Genomic DNA, 26551 nt, shown 5'->3' with positions numbered 1-26551 from the left:
AGATAAGTCGTAGGGTCAGTACTGCCTCACGTGTTCCAACATCTCTGCAGAATCCAAACTGATCTACGCCGAGGTCGGCTTCTACCATTTTTCCATTCATCTGTAAAGAATTCGCGTTAGTACTTTGCAGCTGTGAGTTATTAAACTGATAGTTCGGTAATTTTCGCATCTGTCAACACCTGCTTTCTTTGGGATTGGAATTATTATATTCTTCTTGAAGTCTGAGGGTATTTCGCCTGTCTCATACATCTTGCTCACCAGATGGTAGCGTTTTGTCAGGACTGGCTCTCCCAAGGCCGTCAGTAGTTCCAATGGAATGTTGTCTACTCCCGGGGCCTTGTTTCGACTCAGTTCTTTCAGTGCTCTGTCTAACTCTTCACGCAGTATTTTATCTCCCATTTCATCTTGATCTACACCCTCTTCCATTTCCATAATATTGTCCTCAAGTACATCGCCCTTGTATAGACCCTCTATATAATCCTTCCACCTTTCTGCTTTCTCTTCTTTGCTTAAAACTGGGTTTCCATCAAAGCTCTTGATATTCATGCAAGTGGTTCTCCTTTCTCCAAAGGTCTCTTTAATTTTCCTGTAGGCAGTACCTATCTTACCCCTAGTGAGATAAGCCTCTACATCCTTACATTTGTCCTCTAGCCATCCTTGTTTAGCCATTTTGCACTTCCTGTCGATCTCGTTTTTGAGACGTTTGTATTCCTTTCTGCCTGCTTCATTTACTGCGTTTTTATGTTTTCTCCTTTCATCAATTAAATTCAATATTTCTTCTGTTACCCAAGGATTTCTACCAGCCCTCGTCTTTTTACCTACTTGATCCTCTGCTGCCTTCACTACTTCATCCCTCAGAGCTACCCATTCTTCTTCTACTGTATTTCTTTCCTCCATTCCTGTCAATTGTTCCCTTATGCTGTCCCTGAAACTCTGTACAACCTCTGGTTTAGTCAGTTCGTCCAGGTCCCATCTTCTTAAATTCCCACCTTTTTGCAGTTTCTTCAGATTTCATCTACAGTTCATAACCAATAGATTGTGGTCAGAGTCCACATCTGCCACTGGAAATGTCATACAATTTAAAACCTGGTTCCTAAATCTCTGTCATACCATTATATAATCTATCTGACACCTTTTAGTATCTCCAGGATTCTTCCATGTATACAACCTTTTTTCATGATTCTTGATCCTAGTGTTAGCTATGATTAAGTTATGCTCTGTGCAAAATTCTACCAGACGGCTTCCTCTTTCATTCCTTACCCCCAATCCATATTCACCTACGTTTCCTTCTCTTCCTTTGCCTACTACCGAATACCTGGCACCCATGACTATTAAATTTTCGTCTCCCTTCACTACCTGAATAATTTCTTTTATCTCATCATACATCTCTTCAATTTCTTCGTCATCTGCAGAGCTAGTTGGCATATAAACTTGTACTACTGTAGTAGGCATGGGCTTCGTGTCTATCTTGGCCACAATAATGCGTTCACTATGCTGTTTGTAGTAGCTTACCCGCACTCCTATTTTTTTATTCATTATTAAACCTACTCCTGCATTACCCCTATTTGATTTTGTATTTATAACCCTGTATTCACCTGACCAGAAGTCTTGTTCCTCCTGCCACCGAACTTCACTAATTCCCACTATATCTAACTTTAACCTATCCATTTCCCTTTTTAAATTTTCTAACATACCTGCCCGATTAAGGGATCTGACATTTCACACTCCGATCCGTAGAATGCCAGTTTTCTTTCTCCCGATAACGACGTCCTCTTGAGTAGTGCCCGCCTGGAGATCCGAATGGGGGACTATTTTACTTCCGGAATATTTTACCCAAGAGGACGCCATCATCATTTAACCATATATTAAAGCTGCATGCCCTCGGGAAAAATTACGGCTGTAGTTTCCCCTTGCTTAGAGCCGTTCGCAGTACCAGTACAGCAAGACCATTTTGGTTAGTGTTACAAGGCCAGATCAGTCAGTCATCCAGACTGTTGCCCCTGCAACTGCTGAAAAGGCTGCTGCCCCTCTTCAGGAACCACACGTTTGTCTGGCCTCTCAACAGATACCCCTCCGTTGTGGATGCACCTACGTACGGCCATCTGTATCGCTGAGGCACGCAAGCCTCCCCACCAACGGCAAGGTCCATGGTTCATGGGGATATTGTTACATCTAAATATTTGCACGTGTTGCCCGATTATAACACTAACTCACTGATATTAAATATATTTTTGTTTTGTGAAAAGCACAATTTTACCTTTCTGAACATTTAGAGCAAGTTGTCAATCTTTGCAACACTTTGCTATCTTATCAATAGCTGACAATATTTATGCATCTTCTTCCAGACAGTACTTCATCACAGGTAACTGCACCACATGCAAAAGTCTGAGGTAAGTATTAATACTGTCTGCAATCGCATTAATATACAATACAAACAGTAACGGAGTCAATACCCTTCCGTGGCACAACCCTGATGTTACTTCTACATCTGACGATGCCTCTGCATAAAAGGTAACATGCTTAGTCCTCCCTACCGCAAAGTCCTCAATCCAGTGGCAAATTTCTCTTACGTATACAGCGTTACAGGCATGGGCATTAGTTACCTGTGAGACTGGACGTTGTGAGTTGATGTTAGTCAAGAATGCGACAATTGACACATCACTGATTCTGAATGAAGTCGAATTATATGGCTACTAGAAGCTGGATGTTCCTTCTGGAATATTGCAGAAAAGACTTGGCAGTAACGCAGCCACTGTAAACAATTGCTGTCGGTGGTGGTCACAAGAAGACTGGGCTCTCGACTGATACCTGCCACTACTGAGAGGGAAGACAATCGAGTTTGGCGTACGGCTGTGGCACATCGTATTACATCTGCAGCAGCAAGGGGCAGCAGCTGGCATTCCAGTTACACAACGAACTGATACAAATCAGTTACTTCGAGGACAGCTCCGAGACAGGTGCCCTGTAAAATTCATTTCACTGACTCCAAACCACTGCCATTTGTGACATCAGTGATGTCCAGCAAGAGCTCACTGGAGGTCAGGGTGGAGGTCTGTCATGTTTTCTGACGAAGGCTGCTCCTGTCTCGGTGCCAGTGATGACCTCGTCTCTGTTAGGAGAGGGCCAATTGAGGGCCCGCAACCAACCTGTCTGCATGCTGGACCTAGACCCGGAGATACGATTTAGCGTGCGATTACATATGACAACACGAGCACTCTCGTGCTTACTCCACGCACAGTGACTGCAAATTCGTACAAAGATCTGGTGATTCAACCTGTTGTACTGGCATTCACGAGCAGCATTCCAGTGGGCATTTGCCAACAGGATAACGTTCGCCCGCATACCACTGTCGTAACCCGACGTGCTCCACAGTGTGTGTTATCGTGTCGTCTTGGCCTGCTCAATCACATCTGTCTCCAATGGAGCACATATGGGACAGCATCGGACGACAACTCCAGCATCAGCCACAAACAGCATCAACCGTCCCTGTATTGACCAACAAGTGCAACTGGCATGGAACTCCATCCCACAAACTGACATCTGGCTCTGTGTGTGTGTGTGTGTGTGTGTGTGTGTGTGTGTGTGTGTGTGTGTGTGTGTGTGTGTGTGATTCCAATGAGAGCCTTTTTGGCCAAAAGGAAAGCTAACTTGTTTGATAATCTTGATGTTATGCCTATCTGCAACTCTGCATCTACGCTACATGGTGAGTAGCAATCTATCCTTTCCATAATATTATGATCATTCCATCCTGGATTTTCCATTGTTTTATTATTGTTCAACTATTACAGCAATTGCCAATGTTGAACACACAGCACATTAAGCATTGCAAAAGAGTAGTGGGTTAACAACCAAAACTAAAAAAAATATGTAACTATCTTTCATTCCCTTCACATCACAGAATTGGTGGGCAACTAACAAACTGCACATTGAGGAGCCCATTACTGAATCACAAAACAATGCAAAAACGAGCAGCTGATCAGAACGGGGCGGCTGATCATAAAGAGAGAAAACTGGGCAGTCAAAACATATGAACAAGAACATCAAATAAATCAGATAGAACATTTTTCTAGAAAGCAACCTAGAATCAGTAGGAAATGCATCTAGAAATTACTTCAATAAATATTTGTAAAAATGTAACAAGTATCATTTCAACTTCACGAAATAATGTCATATACGGTTTCCATTTACATGTTTACAAGTATCGAGTAACAAGAGTCAAACAGGTTGAAAAACACTAAATAAAGCCCCCATAAATGTATGGCATTTCAAATACTTTATGAAACTGTCATCTGCCTTTACTGCTAAGCCACTAATGAATGTGATTAACACATCCATAGCAGGCAGTTTTTCCTGGGAGTTTAAACTGCAAGGATACAGTGAAACTCCACAAGGATCTGTCCATGCTCTAACCTCCAAGCATACTTTAGTAACACCTCTCACAAGCAGGACAAGAGGTTACGATAGCAGATCATCTGATTAATATGGCCCAAAACTACGATGTTTTCATTTAAGTTTAAACTGAAAGAAATATTAAGTGAACTGAAGTCACCAAAACTGTGTCAGCCTCATACGAGGACATAACAATGTTGTAAACCTATCCGAATTCTTAGAGAGAATTAAAGAAGAAAAACACACACACACACACACACACACACACACACACACACACACACAGAGAGAGAGAGAGAGAGAGAGAGAGAGAGAGAGAGAGAGGGTGGTATGCCAAAGTTAAGACCAAATGTAATTTTCAAGTGATGTGTCACTGGCAACTAATATAGCAAGATGAAACTGAATATACATAGAAAGAACTGCTCCGTGATAGTACAATAGGTAACTGAAAGCAACATGCTATAATAAAAAAATGACACTTTTACTCAAAGGCAAAAATTACACTCAAGCTACAACAAATTACGGCAGTCACATGGACATGGGTCTTAACCATTCAGCCACTTGAATATATGCACGCAATTCTTTCCAGAAAATTTTTTGGCCTGCTGTTTTATCACATCAGATATAATTTCTGTATTTTTGCATGTCAGAAGTCAACTATCCCCTATGTTGCTCTGGGACAATGTTGAAGGCAACACATTCCTCGAGTGCATTGTAGCAGGCAACAAAAGCTGGTGCTGCCACTGGCAACCGGAGTCCAAAACGTCGACAATGGAATGGCGTCATCCACTGTTCCCTTGCCCCGTCAAGTTCAAGTTCAAGGGTCAGCCATCTGCTGAAGAAGAGATACTCATCCTGTTCTTTAATTACCAGAGCCCACTGCTTATTGATTTCAAGGAACCTGGTGTCTCCCTCACTGGAGAACAGTTCTGTGCAACACTGGAAAAATTACTAAATACAATTACGGCAAAACGTCTGGGAAAATTGCAACACGAGGCACTGTTGCCTCGTGACCCATATCCCTATGTCGCAAATGTCGTAAAGCAGAAGTTACACCACCTCGAGTGGGACACACTCGAGCACCCGTCCAATAGTCCTGACCTCTCCCCGTGCAATCGACACACCTTCTGCCCCTAAAAACAACTGTGAAGCATCGACAATTCCTGTCAGTTGAGGATGTCCAGCAGGCAGTTACAGGCTTCTTCATGCAGCAGCAAATGGTGTTTCACCGAATCGGTTTCTCCAGCCCGGTATGTCGGTGGGATGACTGCCTCAGTGCTCGTGGCAATTTCACCCAACTGGCACACAATTCTGGATTGTACAGCTTCCAAATGGAATCATTTCGATCGTCCTCTTACACAGTACGTATAATAACTGCAGTACCGTAGGTTATCAATACGGCCAGAGCTGGCGGCTCAGATTCCTGTGGGCGCCACGAGCAGTGCTTTCATCACCCTGCCAATGAAGAACCTCCACGTCCCCAACCAACGGAGACCACCCAGACGGTGTTACAAGCGGCCGCCATCTGAGCACCAGACTACTTCTACCTTTTGTTCTGTGCTTCTAATGAAAGTTCCCTGTTACTAGTTGGTGACAAACATTACTTCAAGTCGTCGATAGTTAACTTCACTGGCAAACATTCAGTGCACTCGGGTGCCGCTCGTGTCACGCCTCCGCTTATAGCTAGCCACGATCACTCACAAGTTGCCAACAGTGCAGCAGTTGTTCTGCACTAAGTCGACTACAACATATTTATTTAAAATGCATTTGTGTCCACTCATCTTTTGCCCATCCATCCAGATTCCTACGGCGACATATCTTCAGGCCACCTTCCACCTATTTGTCACAGGCCTAACAGTTGCCGACACACGACACATCTGGCGATGAACTTTGTCAAACCTACGATGCCGTGTCATTTTCCTCCCTCTGTCGCCTCATTTTTACCACTTTCTGGACATTTTTGTTTGTTTTTCTACCATTTGTGCTTCTGGACATTTCTGTCTCAGATCCACGCTTACCACTTTTGTTCCGTTTGCTTGTTTGAACTGCCACACACTGATTTAACTTTAGCATTTTTGCTTTGCTACAGCTAACCCACTGCCCCAAGACCCACGCACACCTAACTTGCAATTAGCAGCACCACAATTTCGAGTGCCTTTGGCACCTATGCTCGATCTAACGTGTCCCCTTCAGTTACAGACACAACATATGACGCAGCTTATCGAGATGCTGAGGGCTTCATTCAAATGCAGATGGCAGCCAATGAGACTCTCAATAAGACGCCACAAACTACGGCAGAACCACAATTTACGGAGCCATCATTAGCGCCTCCATTTTACCCATTTGAAGGGGAAAAAAATAGGATTGTGTTGAGTACTTGGCTCAGTCTGAAGCTCACCTATCTGAACACCAAGTACCAGTTACTGTTAAACAATATTTTTTCTTATCAGCAACCAGTGTGTTTGTCTATTAATTGTGCTCCGAAGTATTCCCCACTTCACGGCCAGAACTTTTGAATTATCGGGGTTTAATCCAGGTTCTGAATGTGATGAGAAGGTTCGGGAGGTTGCTGCCAGGTCCAAGTTTTCAGACTAAACAAGCCGTCAGGACAGACAGACAGTGGGCGACAGACTTACAAGGACTCAGATAGTGGGCTCAGATAGCCAGTCACATAAACAGCCAGGCCAGCAAGCTACCGGCATGAAAGCTTGCCCGCACTGCTTCTTAGCTCATAAGCATAGCTTCTACCTGCCACGAAATGCACCTTGTTTTTCAGGTGGCAAGAACGGACATGTTCAAGCGGTCTGCTTACAGGAAGAGAAGCCTCCCTCTCCTAATATACACCCACAGAAATCAAATTTTGTTGTACATGTTGTGCATCCTGAACCAAACAGAACTTCTAGTGTGGAAGAGAAGAGCGGTAGTTTACAAATCATGAAATCAGTGGCATTTTCTTTAGCACAACGCAGCTTTTTGTGGAGCTTGTAATAGGTGGCTGCACTATTCAGTTGCAATTAGTTAAGAGTGTCTCAGTTTCTTTCCCTGTCTCGATGCTTCTGATCATCTTAGCAAGTCCAAGCTGCACAAATCATACATTACACTTACACCATATAACGGAATTAACATTCCAGTGCTAGGTTCTTGCAACCTTCCTTCCACATACAAGAATTTGCAAAAAACAAACTTCTGGGTATGTGTTCACGGAATAGTGCAAATATGTCTGACCATGATTTGTGTGTGTGTGTGTGTGTGTGTGTGTGTGTGTGTGTGTGTGTGTGTGTGTGTGTGTGTGTGTGTTCTACAAATGTGTTGTCTGTTGCTAATTTTGATTTCAAGGACAGTGTCGGTCAATTGTGTGCTGAATTCAAAGACTTGTTCGGTGACAGCTTAGACAAAGCTTCTAATTCTGCTGTGCATGTGACCACTAAAGACAATGCACAGCCTCACTTCTTCAGGCCTCACACTATACTACACGTGCTCTGGGAACAGACTGCTTGGAACTTTCACTGTGGCATCCATCACGGCCAGCCAGTGGGCGTCTTCATTAGTACTTTGTCAAGAAGCCTTCAGGCAAATGGTGTATTTGTGCAGACTAAGGCAACATTGAACCCCTGAATAGTTCTAAAAACCTTTACAGAAACTGAAGAACAACAAGGCTCCCTGCACTGATAGCATTCCAGCAGAATTGTTAAAATGTGGAGGAACAACGTTAGAGCAGTCTCTGTTTAAACTTATCGCTCTCATATGGGAACAGGAGAGAATACCAGACGAATGGAATGAAGGAATATCATGTCCCATAGATAAAAAGGTCAACTGAATGGAGTTTAGAAACCACTGTGGAATCACCCTCCTGAACCTGGGGTACAAGGTACTAGCGGAGTTCAACGAGGGAGGTCAACAATAGATCACATTTTCAACCTGCGCCAAATTTTGGAGAAAACTGTCAAATATCACCTCTTTATTGACTAAGGCTGCATATGACAGCATCAATAGAAACCAGTTGTTTCATGCATTACAGGAGATAGGGATACATGGAAAGCTCCTGAGAATGGTTAAAATTATGATGTCCGATGTAAGAATCTGCATTCGAGTTTGAGGAAATTACTCAAACCCCCTAGAAATAAAACAATAGCACAGATTTTAGCACATGCAGATGACATAGAAAACATACCATGGACAGTACAAGAACTGAAAGAAGCTTCTACAGCCTTAAGTCAAGCAAGTAAGAAGATGGGTCTTATGGCAAATGAAGATAAAACTAAATACGTGGCCTGTGGGGAAGCATATCAACGAATATGCCGTCAACTTTCAGTGTGAATGGTTACACATTTTAAAGGTTTGATTGCTTCAAGTATCTTGGTTCCACAGTCACTTGCTTTAATGAGATCTCAACTGTAACTAAGATTAGACTGATATCAGCAAATAAGATATATTTTGCCTTTAGTGATTTATTCCAGTCAAGTCTCCTCAGTAGCCCAAGAAAATTCACTATTTATCCAATGGTTCTCACTTACGCTTTGGAAAGCCGTGTACCGCAAGTCTCTAGAGAAACAGAAGGTTCCAAATGATTGGATAAGAACACAGGTAGTCCCAGTCTTCAAGAAGGCTCGTCAAGCAGATGCGCAAAACTGTAGACCTATATCTCTGACATCGATCTGTTGTAGAATTTTACAACATGTTTTTTGCTCGCGTATCATGTCGTTTCTGGAAACCCAGAATCTACTCTGTAGGAATCAACATGGATTCCGGGAACAGCGATCGTGTGAGACCCAACTCACTTTATTTGTTCATGAGACCCAGAAAATATTACATACAGGCTGGCTCCCAGGTAGATGCTATTTTCCTTGACTTCCAGAAGGTGTTCGATACAGTTCTGCACCGTTGCCTGATAAACAAAGTAAGAGCCTACGGAATATCAGATGAGCTGTGTGGCTGGATTGAAGAGTTTTTAGCAAGCAGAACACAGCATGTTGTTCTCAATGGAGAGACGTGTGCAGACAAAGTAACCTCTGGCGTGCCACAGGGGAGTGTTATGGGACCATTGCTTTTCACTATATGTATAAATGACCTAGTAGATAGTGTCGGAAGTTCTGTGCGGCTTTTCGCGGATGATGCTGTAGTGTACAGAGAAGTTGCAGCATTAGAAAATTGCAGCGAAATGCAGGAAGATCTGCAGCGGATAGGTACTTGGTGCAGGGAGTGGCAACTGACCCTTAACATAGACAAATGTAATGTATTGCGAATACATAGAAAGAAGGATACTTTACTGTATGATTATATGATAGCGGAACAAACACTGGTAGCAGTTACTTCTGTAAAATATCTGGGAGTATGCGTGCGGAACGATTTGAAGTGGAATGATCATATAAAAGTAATTGTTGGTAAGGCGGGTACTGGGTTGAGATTCATTGGGAGAGTGCTTAGAAAATGTAGTCCATCAACAACGGAGGTGGCTTACAAAACACTCGTTCCACCTATACTTGAGTATTGCTCATCAGTGTGGGATCCGTACCAGATCGGGTTGACGGAGGAGATAGAGAAGATCCAAAGAAGAGCGGCGCGTGATAGCGTTACGGAGATGTTTAGCAAACTCGAGTGGCAGACTCTGCAAGAGAGGCGCTCTGCATCGCGGTGTAGCTTGCTCGCCAGGTTTCGAGAGGGTGCGTTTCTGGATGAGGAATCGAATATATTGCTTCTCCCTACTTATACCTCCCGAGGAGATTACAAGTGTAAAATTAGAGAGATTCGTGTGCGCACGGAGGATTTTCCGGCAGTCGTTCTTCCCGCGAACCATACGCGACCGGAACAGGAAAGGGAGGTAATGACAGTGGCACGTAAAGTGCCCTCCGCCACACACCATTGGGTGGCTTGCGCAGTATAAATGTAGACTTAGATGTAGAAACATGGGCCTTGACAGAAACCGATGCAAGGCTGCCGACATATATGAGAGGAAAGTTTTGCAGTGAATAACTGGCCCTGTGTGTGACACAGAACAACAGAGGAAAGGTACAATGAAGAATTGTACGTTACATATGCTGATGCTCCTGTAACAAAAATCATAGCATCAAGAAGGATAACATGGGCACGTCATGTGGCAAGAACGGAGGAGTCTGAGGTGATAAAGAAGATTCTCTTTGATAATCCGGGAGGACAAAGATGGCGAGGTCGACCTGGAGCAAGATGGCTGGAGGGAGTGAGAGAAGACATATGGAAGCTCGGATAAAAAAACTGGATGAGGGTAGCATGTGACCGTGATGGATGGTGGAAGCTCATTGGGAACGCCAAGGTTCATTCTGGATTGCAGTGCCATGGAAGAAGAAGGAAGAAGAAGATTGATTTACACAATGCCTTCCTCCAGATTCCTTTAGATGAACAATCACAGCAGGTGTGTGTCATTAATACACATAAGGGACTCCTCAAATTTCTTCATTTGCTTTTCGGTAGTGCACCCACACCTCCAATTTTTCAGTGCTGTTTGGAACAATTAGCTGCACCTGTGCCTTTGTGTACAAATTGTTTAGATGATCCCAAAGCAGATGAGCACCTTTATAAATTGCACAGCCTGTGCCAAGTGTTATCAGAAGACGCCTAAAATGCAATAGACCTGAGCGTGTGTTTTTTCAAACTGAGATCGAGTACTCAGGGTATGTAATTAATTCTCAGGGAGTTCGTCTGGTGTCGTCACACTTGCAGGTCCTTCGTAGCCTCAGATCTCCGAAGAACTGCAGTCAGTGCTAGGCAAGCTGATGTATTACATCTGCTTCACTCCAAATCCAGCTCCGACTGCGGCACCACTGCACTGTCTTTGCTGAAGAATGTACCTTTTGTGTCGTCCCAAGAACGTGACCCTGCTTTTTGACGACTCAAAGACTCTTTCCTCAGTGATCACTGCCTCTTTCATTTTGATCCTTCAAAACCTATGGTCTTGACTACTAATGCCTTTGCTGCAGGATTGGTTCTACTCACAGATCAATAGCTTTTGGCTCCAAATTGCTTAACAAAGCTCAGAGCTACCATCTGGAAATACAGAAGGAGCCTCCTGCCTTCATCTCTGGAATGACTAAAGTTCACCAGTATTTGCGCAGAAGAAAGTTCTACTTGATCACCGGTCACAACCCTTTGCAGTAAGTTTTTAGCCCAGCCAAGCCCATCCAGAATTTCACTGCACATAAACTGCAACATTTGACTCTCATCTTATAGCACTACAACGCGAGATAATGCACAGGCCCACAATAAAGTATGCCAATGCAGACACACTTATGCATCTTCCTTTGGCACTGGGTGCAGACTTTGAAGCATCAGAAGTGTCTTGTTGCCACACTGAGTCACCGGTCTGTCAGTTTCCTTTAGACAACCAGAAGATTGCCCAGGCAATGACAGCAGATCCCTACTTGTGGATTATGTTGTACTACATCCACACCAATTGGTCACTCACTGTGAAACAAACTGGTAGCCTGGCGTTTGTTGAGACTTTGCATATCAGCATGACTTGCCTGTGCTATGAAGTGTCAGTGTACTGAATCTGAACAGTTGTGTGTGGCAATTCCAGAGGATCTCTGGAGACATTTTCTTATTCTGCTTCATCAGGGTCACTAAGTCATAGCCCATACCAAGCAACTGGCTCACCAACATGGTATGCGGTTTGGCATGGACTTCCAAGTACAGCAGGTAACTATTCAGAGCCTTGAAACTTCCTGGCAGATTAAAACTGTATGCCGGACCGAGACTCGAACTCGGGAACTTTGTCTTTCGCGGGCAAGTGCTCTACCAACTGAGCTACCCAAGCACGACTCACACCCCGTCCTCACAGCTTTACTTCCGCCAGTACCTCGCATCCTACCTTCCAAACTTTACAGAAGCTCTCCTGTGAGAGCTGTGAGGACGGTGCGTGAGTCGTGCTTGGGTAGCTCAGTTGGTAGAGCACTTGCCCGCGAAAGGCAAAGCTCCCGAGTTGGAGTCTCGGTCCGGCACACAGTTTTAATCTGCCAGGAAGTTTCGTATCAGCGCACACACTGCTGGAGAGTGAAAATCTCATTCTGGATTCAGTGCCTTACTTGTGCGGAACACAAGCCAGGCCCTCCACAACAGTTCTTTGATTGGCAAAAGCCAGCACTTGCATTTGGATTTTGCCGGACACTACCAGAACACTCATTGGCAGACTTTCTCTGAAATGTACAGCAATTTCCTTTCCTTTTATGGTTCCCACACCCTCTACGACGATGCTTTACAATCTTCAAGCCTTGCATTCCATATTTTGCCTTGAAGGTCTACCAGCATTGCTTGTGACTGACAAAGGACCACAATTTGTGACCGCAGAATTCGATGACTTCTGTACAGCCAAAGGGATTTATCGCATCCCAAGTGCAGCAGTCCAATGGAGAAGCAGAATGCTTTATTCGAACTTTTAAGCAGAAGACGGATAAACTACGCACCTGCCACATGGGGGACCAACATTTGCTTCTCTTCTTGTTCTAACACTTCGCAACAGCACATCACCAGCAGAGTTGCTTCACAGACGGTGACACCGCTCCTTGCTCTAGTTGCTGCAGCCACCACAGCAGCAGCCTGCACCTGCTCCACTCACTAAGGCAATGTATAAACGCAATGAACTTTTTTTTCTAATTTTTTTTCAGATCACACAGTGGTCGGAAGTGCTGGGTACAAGATATTGTCATAATGTTGCTTGGAAATTGCATATTTTGACAGAAGGTCCATGCAAATTGCGGTGGGAGCACCTGAATCAACATCACACCTGTAAATTGGGTTATTCTGTAACTGATACTCTGTTCTCGGGTTTGTGGTCTGCCCAGGTAATGCAGTTTGCATACCCTTCAGCTTCTTGGGGCCCTGGGATGAGATGAGATGAGAACTTATTAGATATCTTGGCGATGAACAGACCTGAACTTTTTGAAGAAGTTCATCTACAAGAAGGTATTAGTGACCATAATGTGGCTGTGGCTTCTATGTCAGAGGAAGTTGCAAGAAAACCAAAGAAATAGTTTAGAGTTTTCTTGTTTGGAAAGGCAAATAAGAGTGTCATTAATGAAGATATTCATAGTCAGCTCCAAGCATTCACCACGGGACAAGAAGATATTGAGCATCTCTGGTTGGAATTTAAAGGTATTGTTCACCACGTGCTAGGGAAATATGTGCCTAGCAAAAATATAGGGCAGGGAAAGGATCCACCTTGGTTCAACAAACATATTAGGAAGTTGCTGGGAAAGCACAGAATTTTGCACAGTTGTTTCAAACATAGTCACTGCCCGGCTGAAAAACAGAAATTATGCGAAATGAAAGCAGCTGTCAAAAGGTCAAGGAGAGATTCTTTTAACGAATTTGAAAGCAATATTATACCTGCGGGTTCTAAAAATAACCCCCAAAAATTTTGGTCACACATAAAATCTATGAACGCTACAAATAATTCAATTCCTTCTCTGGCTGACAGTACAGGTAATGTAATAGATGATGATAAACTGCAGGTTGAAATTCTAAACCTAGCTTTTAAAAACTCACTCATGGTACAGGACTGCAGCACCATTCCCCTTTCAATTATCGAACAAATGCAAGGATGGCTGACAGTGTTTAGTGTATCTGGGATTGTGAAACAGTTAAGATCCTTAGATAGCAGGAACGCATCTGGTCCAGACAGTATCCCTGTATTCTTTTATGTTGACTACGCTACAAATATAGCACCATTCTTATCAGTCATCTACCAGAAATCAATGGAACAGTGGAAAGTTCCACGGCTGGAAGAAGGCCCAGCTCACAGCAATTTACAAAAAGGGTAGAAAATCGGATGCACATAATTACCAGCCAATTTCACGGACATCAATTTGTTGTACCATCGTGGAACATATTTTGTGTTCAGATATAAAGACCTTTCTAGACTGAGAAGCTCATCTGAAGAAACCAGCACTGTTTTAGGGAACAGTGGTCATGCGAGACACAGCTGGCCCCCTCTGTGCATTATATACCCCAACTTTCGAAAGGCGTTCGACTCAGTTCCCCACTGTCACTTGCTCCTAGAAGTGCACGCTTACAGTCTCTCTGACAACATATGCGGTTGTATAGAAAGTTTTCTAATAGACAGAAAGCAGTATGTCGTCCTGAATGTGGAGACTTCAACAGAAACAAGCCTAACATCAGGTGTGGCCCAGGGCAGTGTAATAGGTCCGCTGCTTTTTACGATTTACATAAATGATCTGGTTGATCGTACTGACAGCGCCATTTGACTGTTTTCCGATGATGGTGTAGTCTACAGAAAAGTAGTATCACACAAAAATTGTGAACAAATCAATGAGGATTTGCAGAAAATAAACATGTGGCGTAATGAATGGCACTTATCTCTCAATATTAGTATGTGTTACCTACTGCGCATAACAAAGCAAAAATTCACATTAATGTATACGTCAAGTATCTGGGTGTGACTATACGAAATTATCTCAAACGGAACGATTAGATTACACAAGTAACAGGTAAGGCGAACTCTAGATTGGGGTTTATTGGTAGAATCCTGAAGCGATACAGTCCTTCAACAAAGGAAATTGCTTACAATACTTTTGTTCATCCAGTCTTAGACTATTGTTCATCTGTGTGAGACCCTTACCAGTTGTGTCTGATTCAAGAGATTGAGAAAGTCCAAAGAAAAACACCAAGGTTTGTGACTGGTGCATTTAGCCATCGCAAGAGTGTTTCAAATCTCATAGAAAGTTTGAAGTGGGGCACACTTGCAGATAGATGATGCGCTAAACAGAAGGGGCTGCTCACTAAATTCCAAAATCCGGTTTTCGACAAGGATGTAGAGCATATATTATTACCAACTACTTTCGTATCACCCAATGACCACCATTCAAAGATAAGGGAAATCAGAGCTTGTACTGAGGCATTCAGTCTTTTATCCCCTCGCGAGATCCGCGAGTGGAACGGAGGGGGCGATATGACTTCGGCGCGAATAGTGCCCTCCGCCACACACCGCTTGGTGGCTAGCAGGGGCAGCCGATGTCCACAGGTGTCCGTTTCTCTTCATTATGCAGCTAGCCACGGGGCTCTCGCACCACTTGAAGATGTCACTGTAGTCATCAACAGAAGACCTCGCACTGTCGCTAAGTGCAGAGCAGTGCCCTCTGCCTTATTTCTTAGCTGACATTCTGGGACAGTCATAAAACAAACACCGGGAAGCGGACATGAGCTCTGGCACCAGCCACAGCTTCAGCTCCTGTCTCCTCATCGCTTCCTGCTACCTCCCCCTCCCCCCCCCCCCCAGTTGCTGATGTGTGCAACAATAATAACCAGGAAATATCAGTAGGAATGGAATACCAAGAATGAAGCACTCCTGTTAGAGAAGGGATGTAGTCTTTTGCCCCTATTGTTTGATCTATATACAGAACAAACATGGATGGTAATGAAAGAAAGGTTCCAAGATGGGTTGAAATCCAGGGTCAAGAATATCAACGATAAGATTAGTTGATGACATTGTTATCCTCACAGAAAGTGAAGTGAAGTGAAGTAGTGCATGATCTGTTGAGTGGAATGATTAACCTAATGAGCAAAGGACTGATGAGAAATAAGGTTATCCACAGAATCACCTACAGACACTCATCCAGAACCTCTACACCTTCTCCCCATTTACTTCACTGTTCCTTCTCCATCCAACAAGCCATCATTCTTGATCTCTACCACCACCTCCATCAACATCTAAAGTACCAAGAATACATCCGCTTCAGCAGCTGCCACCCATTCCACACCATTCTAAATTACATTCCGCACCTTTTCCAGAAACAGATCTCCCAGGCCTGATCCCACCAGTCATCTCCCACAGCTCACAAATCCACAGTCTGGTCACAAAGGGGCTCTCCCCTGACGACTGGAGAAACTGAATCACATTCTCCACCAGGGTTTCGATTTCCCCGATTTCCCCTCGTTGTGTCGTGGAATGAGGAATGTCCCATCCACTATCCTCACAGTGGTATTCTGCCAACCACTGAATCTTCCTGTAATGCCCCTGTAATAGACCCAGATGCAAGTCCTGTCCCGTACATTCTTCCACTACCACCTGCTCCAGTCTTGTCACTGGAATCTCCTACCCCACCTGTCAAAGCAGCCGTGTGATCTACAAACTATGCTGCAACCACTGTGCTACATTCTAAAAAGGCACGACAAGCTGTCTGTCTGGATGAATGGCCACCACCATACTGTTGTCAGGAGACAGCTGACTACACATTTGTTGATCATGCTATCCGACAAAATGTGCTTCACTCTAAGGAATGCATCATATAGATCCTTCCTACCAAGATCAGCTTTTCTGAACTGGGCAGGTGGTAACTCTTCGTATGACACACTCTTCGTTCCCGCGATCCCCCAGTCCTCAACCTTTGCTAGTCCGTGTCCTCCGCATGTTCATCCCTTCCCCTGACCCCAGTCCAGCACACAAACACCTTCTATCCTGCCAATGCACCAAAGGGCCCTTTTCTCTTCTCTATTGTTCTCCACTGAGCCAAGCACTACCTACCAATGCACCTGTGATGGTCCAGCACACATGGACGGCGTCCACGAAGGGCCCGGATGCTGCTACGGAGTCGCTGATACCCCCACATGTGGTGAGGGTAGCCAACAATTTAACTGTATGTGGTGATGGCGCCGGACGCATCACGGACAGGTTGTGATGTACACTCCTGGAAATTGAAATAAGAACACCGTGAATTCATTGTCCCAGGAAGGGGAAACTTTATTGACACATTCCTGGGGTCAGATACATCACATGATCACACTGACAGAACCACAGGCACATAGACACAGGCAACAGAGCATGCACAATGTCGGCACTAGTACAGTGTATATCCAACTTTCGCAGCAATGCAGGCTGCTATTCTCCTATGGAGACGATCGTAGAGATGCTGGATGTAGTCCTGTGGAACGGCTTGCCATGCCATTTCCACGGACAGGTTGTGATGTATGTTGTTGCTGCCTCAATGCCACCTCCAGATGGCTCCCTCAAATTTTCTGCAAGGAAAAATAATGAATCCTGTATATATAAGATTTTTGGGTACAAGAGCTTTACACTACTATGAAATCTGATCAAGATATGACAATATTTATGCGGCTTCTTTCAGATGGTACTTTACTATAGATAACTGCATTATCTGCAAAATGTCTCAGGTTACTATTAATATTGTGCACAAGGTCAATAATAAACAACACGAACAGCAAGGGTCCTGACACTACCCCGGGGCATACCCAAAGTCACTTCTTTATCTGAAGATGACTCTCCATCCACGACAACATGTGTTCTCCCTACCAGAAAGTCCTCAATCCAATCAAGTTTCACTTGATGCCCCATATGACCATACTTTTAACAATAAGCCTAAGTTTGGTACTGACTGTGAGCCAAATGCTTTTCAAAAACCAAGAAATGCTGCCTCTAAATTGCTGCCCTGATGTTTTTGGAATCCGTGCTGGTTGGCACCTAGGTGGTCTTCTGTTTGAGATACCTCATTATGTTTGGGCTCAGAATATGTTCTAAGATTACACAACAAATCTATGTCAGGGGTATTGGACAGTAATTTTATCTATCACTTCTACTACCCCTTTTTGACCAATAGATTATAGTTAGAAGGGGGACTAGCTCAGTATTGAATACGACAGGGATTCACATCGCCCTGGAGCTCTGTTCAGTTTTAACAATTTCAGGTTTTAACTGAACACTACTGACACCAACATTTATTTCACTGATCTTTCCAGAGATACAAGGGTTAAATTGAAGCAATTCTCCTGTGTTTTCCTTTGTAACTGTGTTATAAATTTTTGACATGTCTCCTGCATGCAAACCAAATGGATTGCAAATGTACACGAGATGTATAAAACACAATTCACTGTTCAAGTAATACACACTGGAACACACTATCATCTATACATGTACAAAATGAAATGAATGCTCGAATGCTCCTCAGGTTTCAAACAAAGACCTGAATCCTGTTCTTGCTTTATTTTCATGACCACATTAATTCTAGTGTGCAATTCCAATTTGTGGCTTTTATAAATAGTGTCATGAGTTTACGAAGCAAAGAATGTAAGCAGCCCATTATTAAATGTTATCAGTGGTTGTAACAACAACTGGCATAAACTATGTTGTTTATTCTAATTATGTCATGATTTCCAAGGTTGGTTAGTGTAGCGTTTCAAGATATTTATAAACATCCCAACACACCATTGGAAGAACGTCGACATGAGGTGCCCACGAGTAAGTTGAATAAGAAATGTGGTGAGAAAGGGGAAACTGTGTGTTTTCCTTTCTTGTATGCAGTGAATGTGGAGCAGTCGTGGAGCCAGCGAGAAGGTGACCAGTAAACAGTAAAATGGTATTACAACCACTGGTCGTACGGGAGTCATTTGTGGCATAGTGAAGCAAGTGCCTGAATCCGAGAACCGTGGAGTAAATGACGCACCAACAAGGGCATAATGAACGATTGAACAGCAGTAGTTGTTTATCTGGTTTGCTCTCTCAGGTCCTGAAGTACGCATATACGGACATTTTTGAATGTTCTCAAGAGAATGGTATTACCGTAGCAAATGTTTGTTGTGTTGTTAAAAGTAATAGTGAAAATGTTGGGCACAATGTACCCCGTTTGTGATAAGTGTGGCTATTTATTTAGTAGTGCAGTAGAGAGAACTTGCAAAAACATTCCAGGTATCTTCACCACAGTTGGATCGACAGGGAGGTGGCATGGAAGGATTCAGACCACCAAACAACTACTCTGAGACGAGAGGATAAAGGTAATACTACTTTCATCTGGCGGTGTATCAGGGTCGGCAAAATATTGTCCTGCTGTATCAGCCAGGGATGCAACTTCCCCATAGTGCTGGTGTAAGATCCACCACAAACCCTACAAAATATGTATCAGCAGGAGAAAGCGGAAAAATACACCCCATATGGTAACTGTGGAAAAGGCGAATGGAGAATGCACCAGCAATTAAGTGCAGAAAATTGATCTGAACCAGAATTACGACTCCAAAGAATAGAATACAGAAGCTGCCCCTGACAACCAGCGATCAACAACAGTGTCTTACCTCACACGTAGCAAGGAATCAAGAAGAATAATATTTAAGAGCTTCTTTTGAATGAACTGTCTGATCAGTAAACACATAATGAATGGAAACTATAATTTACTGTTGGATACCTGAAACAGAAAAAAAAGAAGAAGACAGTGGCAGCAAGAGCAGACATCGGCTTCGACTTCAGCACTGGCTTCGGCTGTTCTACAACAAGCACGCAGTTCACAGTTCCGCAGAAGGGTGAGCCGTGAACATTAAAAAAAAAAGTTGAGACATTTCTGCGAGTGTAGGGTTTAATATTAATACTGTCGATTAGTAATAAAAAGTGTATGCCAATCACAAGAAATATGGCAATGCAAAACGAGGAGTTAAGATAGATTCTTGAAGGCATAAATAAAGAACAAGCAGAGAAGGATAAAGCAATACTGGAAAGCATAATTAAAGAACAAGCAGAGAAGGATAAGGCAATACTAAAAGGTATGATTAAAAAACAAGCAGAGAAATATAGGAAAGGACGGAGAGTGGAACAAGTAGAACTAATTTAGTCCATTAAGGAACGAGTTACTGAATCAATGACGTACTCAACCATAAAATACAAGAGGTTAAACCTAACTTAGGATCCAACTTTAATGCACAAGTTAATAATCAAAACATCAAAATAATGGAAATAAATTCTAGAGTAAAAGAATTACGAGACTCAGTGCCATTAGTGGTGCAACAAGTAGCTAAACAAGTGTTAACAGATCATTTACAGGAAAGTGTACATACATTAACAACCCGACAGTGGACAGGCTATGTAGATAATGTTAATTCCCAATTCCAAGCGGTATGCACTAGTATTTCAGACATAAATAAGCAAATCACGTCCATACGGGAAAATGCTGTAGCAGGAACACCTCATGCTATACAACATTTGGAGAAACGTTTACAGTTATTCGTAGAAAAAGAAGTAAAAGACAAAACAGAAATAAATAATGGCAAAAATCACTTCTGGGGAAGGTACAGTTAACAGTAAACAAGAACTTCATAGAATATGGAAAGCAATAGACAATAATAAAAAGAAATTAGAAAATTGTAAACCTGAAACTATAACAGAAGTAACTAAAGAAGTAATAGAGGGTTTATCTATAGGTAATAGGTTTGATTTAGCAAGGCAATTTCCAAAGTACAAACCAGACAGTGATGGACACCCAATTTATTTTTTACGAGTGTTTGCCAGATCTTTGCCCAAAAATTGGGATGACTTAAAGAAAATAGATTTCACATAAGGACACGTATTGGGAGAAGCAGTGGAATGGGGAAATACTCATGCAGAAGAACTTGCGTCTCAGAAAGCTTTAAGAGAAAGCACTGGTCTTCAAGTATCCAGGAAAAATTAATCTTAAAGTTATTAGACCCTACTCCATACAATAAGTCATGGGGCACATATTAAAAGTATTTGGAATGGCATTTGACAAAATCTAAATACTTAGATGATCCAACAGATGAATGCACTTCCTGAAAGTACTCATTAGATGTTTACCATACCACGTTCAACAAGGAATATTGTACAGAGGGTGGAAAACCGTGAATGAGTTATTAATGTTTATTGAAGTTTTACACACACTCAATACTGAAAGAAATGAAAATTATTCAGTGAATGACCGAAATACGGGGAACAGAAATAACATATCCTTTCCTAATTCCTTACCGCGGACGAAGGAATCCAATTATTGTAGAGTAAGCAGTAATGAAACTGTTCACAGCAGGGATAATGGTCTAAATCACAATAACCCTAGAGGGGAAAGAATTCAGATTGATAACATCAATTCACAGGTGTTTACACCTCAAAACCAACAAATAAATATGCAACAAAATAACATGGGGCAAACCACCGTACTGTTGAAGTAAGTTCCAATCAGTATCCGGTCATAGTGATGGAAAACGAGAAAAATCCCAGGTCAACGGCCAGAATTCAGGATGTCGCAGAACAATACTCGGCCCATATATATATAAGTAAAATGATCGTTTATAGTAAAATATCACCTATTAACGATTGGTTATTAGCGAAAGAGGAAAATTTAGAAAAAGTGCAACGCAAACCAATTGCAATCGGAGGAATACGAAATCAAGGAGTGGAAATTTACATTGATTCAGGAAGCAAAGTGTCAATTTTCGAGGAATGGCTATTAAGTGGAAGAATAAAGGAATTTCCTAACTTACCTGTTACGGGAGTAAATATTGTAGGTATTACAGGTATTAAGAGCAATGTAGTGAAATGGGAAACAAGGATTACATTTTAAATAGATCAACTTGTGTTTGAACAAACCATGTTAATAGTCCCTAAAATAAATACACAAGTATTACTAGGAGTAGATTGGTTAATGAAATGTGCGGTGGTAATAGACTTTCAGAGTGATTTCTTTAAGTGCAATCTAGATAACTGTAGCCTAATAGATCTTGTTTAAGACAGATCGATGTCAAGGACTAAACGGGAGTAATAATTTATGGTTAATAGCTAATACGAGTTCAATGGAAAAGGATGTAAGTAATCTACAACAAATTGCAAATAAAGCTGATTTGTATGCTAAGGCTTACGAATCTGAAATGTTGTTAACCCTTACTCAAAAGGAAGAGCTATATGGAATATTATGCAGATATTCAGATGTATTTTCAGACAAACCAGGGAATATAGGAGATTATGTGGGTAGTTTTAAGATCAAAACCAAGGAACCTTTTTTCTTTAGACCTTACCCTGTACCTATCAACGTAAGAGGAAGTACAGGAAGAAATACATAAAATGTTGGATAATAATGTTGTAGAAAGAAGCACAAGCATATACAACAATCCACTGTTAGTTGTCAGAAAGGCAACAGGTGGTGTGCGCCTAGTACTAGACGCGAGAACCTGGAATTGTCACATTGAACTGGAGAGAGATTGTCCCATATGCATAAACGAACTACGTGCTCATTTTGCAAAAGCAAATTATTTTAGTTCTGTGGATCAGACAGATGGGTACTGGAAGGTGAAATTAGCTAAAGAATCTAGACCTTATACTGCATTCCTATATGACAGAAAGTCTACAAGCTTAAAGTTTCGCCATTTGGGTTAAACATATCAGCATCAGTGTTTATAAGAGCATTATATCAAACATTAGGGAGAAAGTTGTTACAAGAGCTATTGATTTATGATTAAGATATACTGATTGTTTCAGAAACCTGGGAGGAACATTGTGATGTACTTTCAAGAGCAATAGAGAAATTCTATACCAAGGGAATAACTACTAAGCTCGCTCGCTACATCACATTTTGGGCGAGAGGAACTAAAATTCTTGGGACATCTTTAAGGAATAAGAGGAATTAAACCTGATCCATAACGCATTAAAGCGATTAAAGACTGTCCACATCCACAGAATGTAAAATAGTTATGTTCCTTTTTAGGATTAGTGGGATTTTGTAGACGGTATATACAAGGACAAGTCATAGTAATCCACATCTACTATCGCTATTAAAGCAAAAGGCAAAATGATTATGGGATGAAAATGCAGAAAAGGCATTCCAGGAAGTAAAGGATACCCTAGACAATGATACTATTTTAAATCATCCAAGTCTTCGTGAACCATTTGGCATCACAACAGATGCATCAGAATATGGCATAGCAGCAGAATTATTGCAAGGGGAATGGGACCCAGAAGAGGGAGAAAATAAAACCATTGCTTTCGCTAGTTGCAGCCTAGACAAACACGAGCTGAATTATACAGCAACGGAGAAAGAATTACTGTATTTACTCAAATCTAAGCCACACTTTTTTCCAGTTTTTGTAATCTAAAAAACTGTCTGCGGTTTACAATCAGGTTCAAAGTAAGCGAAAGTTCTGAAAAATGTTGGTAGGTGCCGCCACAACTAACTTCTGCTGTCTAATATACGCAGCGCTACACAGGCATGCTTTGCAGGCACAAAGATAAATACTGGCGCCAAAACCTCTGCATCAGTAAATAAATTAAAAGAAAAGGTAGAAGAATGTAAACATTATGCCATGTATTTTTTGTATTTGCTGCTATCTCATTTAAATCCTGTCTGCCTAATTAACTACGAAACTAGAGTGAGACAACAGCAAACACGGAAGAATATACGTATCATGTCATGCCTATATTTGTATTATTCTTACGCTGAATAGTGATTCAGTCAGAAATGAAGCACGGCAACTGACTAGATTTTTAAATCTAAGAGGACTCATTTCTGTGCAGAATGTAATGTACTAAACAGGCGGCTGCAAAGATTTTCAAACAGAGAAAATTTTTTGCCAAACTCTCGTTCAGATCATCATCTATCACACACAGTCTATTATTTGGTTCTTGTTGATCATAATCAAAGAAAGCAGCAGTGTAAGTAACAACAAATAGCAGTCTCTTGCCATTGTTTCGCTCATGAGACAATTCCTCTTTTTTTATTGTAAGCCGCAGTAGCACGCACAAATGCAAGCCATGCCACGAGCGGCGACAGGTCGTAAACACTCATTATCAGAATCCGACAAACATTGCACGACACAGTACAATAATGCACTTTCAGCTTATCAGATCAAAACAAAATAAGCAATCAATTCAAACCAGACGAAACACGTGGTTCTAGACAAATGTACCTGCTGCAAACTTTGAGAAACATAAATCATCCAGTTTGGCATTGCAAACAAAGTTCATCACCTATTAATGTTAGCATGACAACAGAATATAATAAATTGGGTAGAAACTTCCAGGTTCTTGGGTTCAAATACCGATAAAAACTCAAAACTGGCCAACTCTGGGGATACAGAGACATTCATTCATTAATGTTCTGTGGGAGAATATTCTGTGTTGTGGACATATCTAAGCAATTAGGGACGTCAACCAAAGGCTCAAATTGCATTCATTCACTGATTAAGTATGCTAAAATTCACTTCATTCTGAAAGTGACAGCAATATCCACAATTACAACAGTAGAAGGAAAGGATAACTCACTACTTCATACATGTTTTAAATGATCTATGCAAGAGGCTAAATGTAGTTAATGTCCCGGCTCTTCTGTTGCACGATGCAGTCGGCAACTGCGAAATGAGTGATTGTAACTAAACAACTGTGTTTGTTTTCAGTGTTAACAGTAGGAAGAAAACTAGATGTGGTGACAAAGTGACCTGTGGCAAAGCCCGAGGCTAAGGTTTGGTTGGAATGTGACAATTCCACTCACCGTTTGTCATGTTCACTGTCCTTTATTCAATTCATAAATATGAACTGCAGCATGCAAAGTAAGAGACAGGTACAGTGTCACTGGACATCTGCCATGCAATCTGCTGTTCAGCTGACATAATCCATATCACAATTTGAATACATCATGTATAACATGGAAGTAACGAGCAAGCTACCAATGCAAATGGTAAATGTGTAACCAATATAGTAGGCACTGATTAAAGAAATGCAAGTGAACAAATTAGATACAGCATGCAATAAAAAACACGAGAGTTACTTGGCAGTCGCAAAGCAAACATTCGACAGTTTTTACTTACTGCTGTACGACTAGTTCTGACCGACTGTTTCACTCCTCCCCCAAATACATCCCCAAGTCCACCTCTGGGAGAATGGTGCAAGCAACTGTGGCTTCAAAACAGTTACAGTGGGTGGTTCTGTAAGGCGGCGGAATGGTGAACAGTTCGATAGCTTGCATCAAACTCTAGCCGAGAACGAAGTTTGTTTAGTTAAGTGCTCCATGTGACATACCTGAAGGATAATTTAACAGTAATAATTTTATTACTAAGTCATTAGGGCAAATGGTGTCATTACACCAACAGATAATGTCAATAAATGTTACATTACTCTCTGTAAAACAAGAGTAGGTTAAGTAATGCAATTACATTTAACCATTTTCCCTTCACACTGCAGAAGGGGCAGGCATGAGCCAAGCACATTATGTTTATAAGCATGCTCAGTAAATACTTAGACAAATAGTGGTATTTTATTGAATAATTTGTTACCTACATACGAACAACTATAAGTTCAATCTATAGTATCATGTATAAATATGTATTGTTTCTTGCAGAGCGTAATATATTTCCTCAACATTTTACTTCTGCCAACTACTGCTTGGTACAATGTACAGAAGTACAAATGTTTATTGCCTCCATGATCTTTAGCTCGCAGAATGTTGGCTTCTAATGTGCTCTATATACGAACATTTAGCATTTACTCTAATGACCACAAGCTGCAACAACAAGATGTCATGCAAATACCTAGAATTGCCCCCACATGATAATGCCAGACGACAATGCTTCATGACAATGCTTCTATAAAACCCAAAATGAGACATTTCATAAAACTTCACAGAGACAATTAGTGATAGTTCTTGACAAGTAAATTACTCTTACAGCAACACACTTTAAATTTTTTGCCCACAATAATTTTTGCCATGACATTCATTGGCTTCATTATCAGATGACAAAAATTGGAATCAAACATTTCCCTTGACCTACGTAGGTCAACCACAGCCGATGATACCAAAAACCAAACACCTGCAACTGCGATAAATAAAACCAAACCCACATCACCTCGAAAACACAAAAATCAAACTTCCCCACAGAAATTAAAAACAATCGATGCACGATAAACACACATGAACAATAGACCCAAAAAAACTACTACTTACCACCAACAAATTCCGGCACTGCACACTTGGTTGGCCAACACTCACTCACTCACTCACTCACTCACACACTCACTCACACACTCACTCACACACCAAATAAAAACCACAAAAATAAACTGAACTCAATCACACAGTACAAATCAAAAACAACTGTAACAAAAAAAGGTCTCTCGAACATAATCATAAAAGAATCCCCCCCCCCACCTAAATCCACAACAACTACCCACAATCACCCCCCACATACTGAACACCCTCAACCAACCACTATCCTGTACATCTTCCCTACTGCCCACAGAAGAACACGAAAAACACAATAATGCCAGGGACACACTTCCAACACCAATACTCATCTAAATGAGATGGCACGTTAGAAGAGCCACTCTCCCCTTCCTTATAACTGATTTAACCACCAACCCCCCCCCCCCCCAAAAAAAAAAAAAACTAACTCCATTGCATTAGCACATGCA

The 26551-nt window shown here is 41.9% G+C and overlaps 1 long non-coding RNA gene across 1 annotated transcript in view; it reads right to left on the bottom strand.

Moving 5' to 3' along the window:
- Positions 1-26551, bottom strand: part of LOC126227766 (uncharacterized) — a 305322-nt gene that overhangs the window by 138767 nt on the left and 140004 nt on the right. Inside the window, exon 2 of the long non-coding RNA XR_007544056.1 lies at positions 16898-17388. This is a non-coding gene — a long non-coding RNA (uncharacterized LOC126227766). The remainder of the gene's footprint in view (positions 1-16897; positions 17389-26551) is intronic.

Source organism: Schistocerca nitens, unplaced genomic scaffold (genome assembly GCF_023898315.1).
Source record: "Schistocerca nitens isolate TAMUIC-IGC-003100 unplaced genomic scaffold, iqSchNite1.1 HiC_scaffold_340, whole genome shotgun sequence".
Classification (NCBI taxonomy): Eukaryota; Metazoa; Arthropoda; class Insecta; order Orthoptera; family Acrididae; genus Schistocerca; species Schistocerca nitens.
Note: the sequence above shows the minus strand (reverse complement) of the source record. Positions and strands in the feature narration are given on the sequence as shown.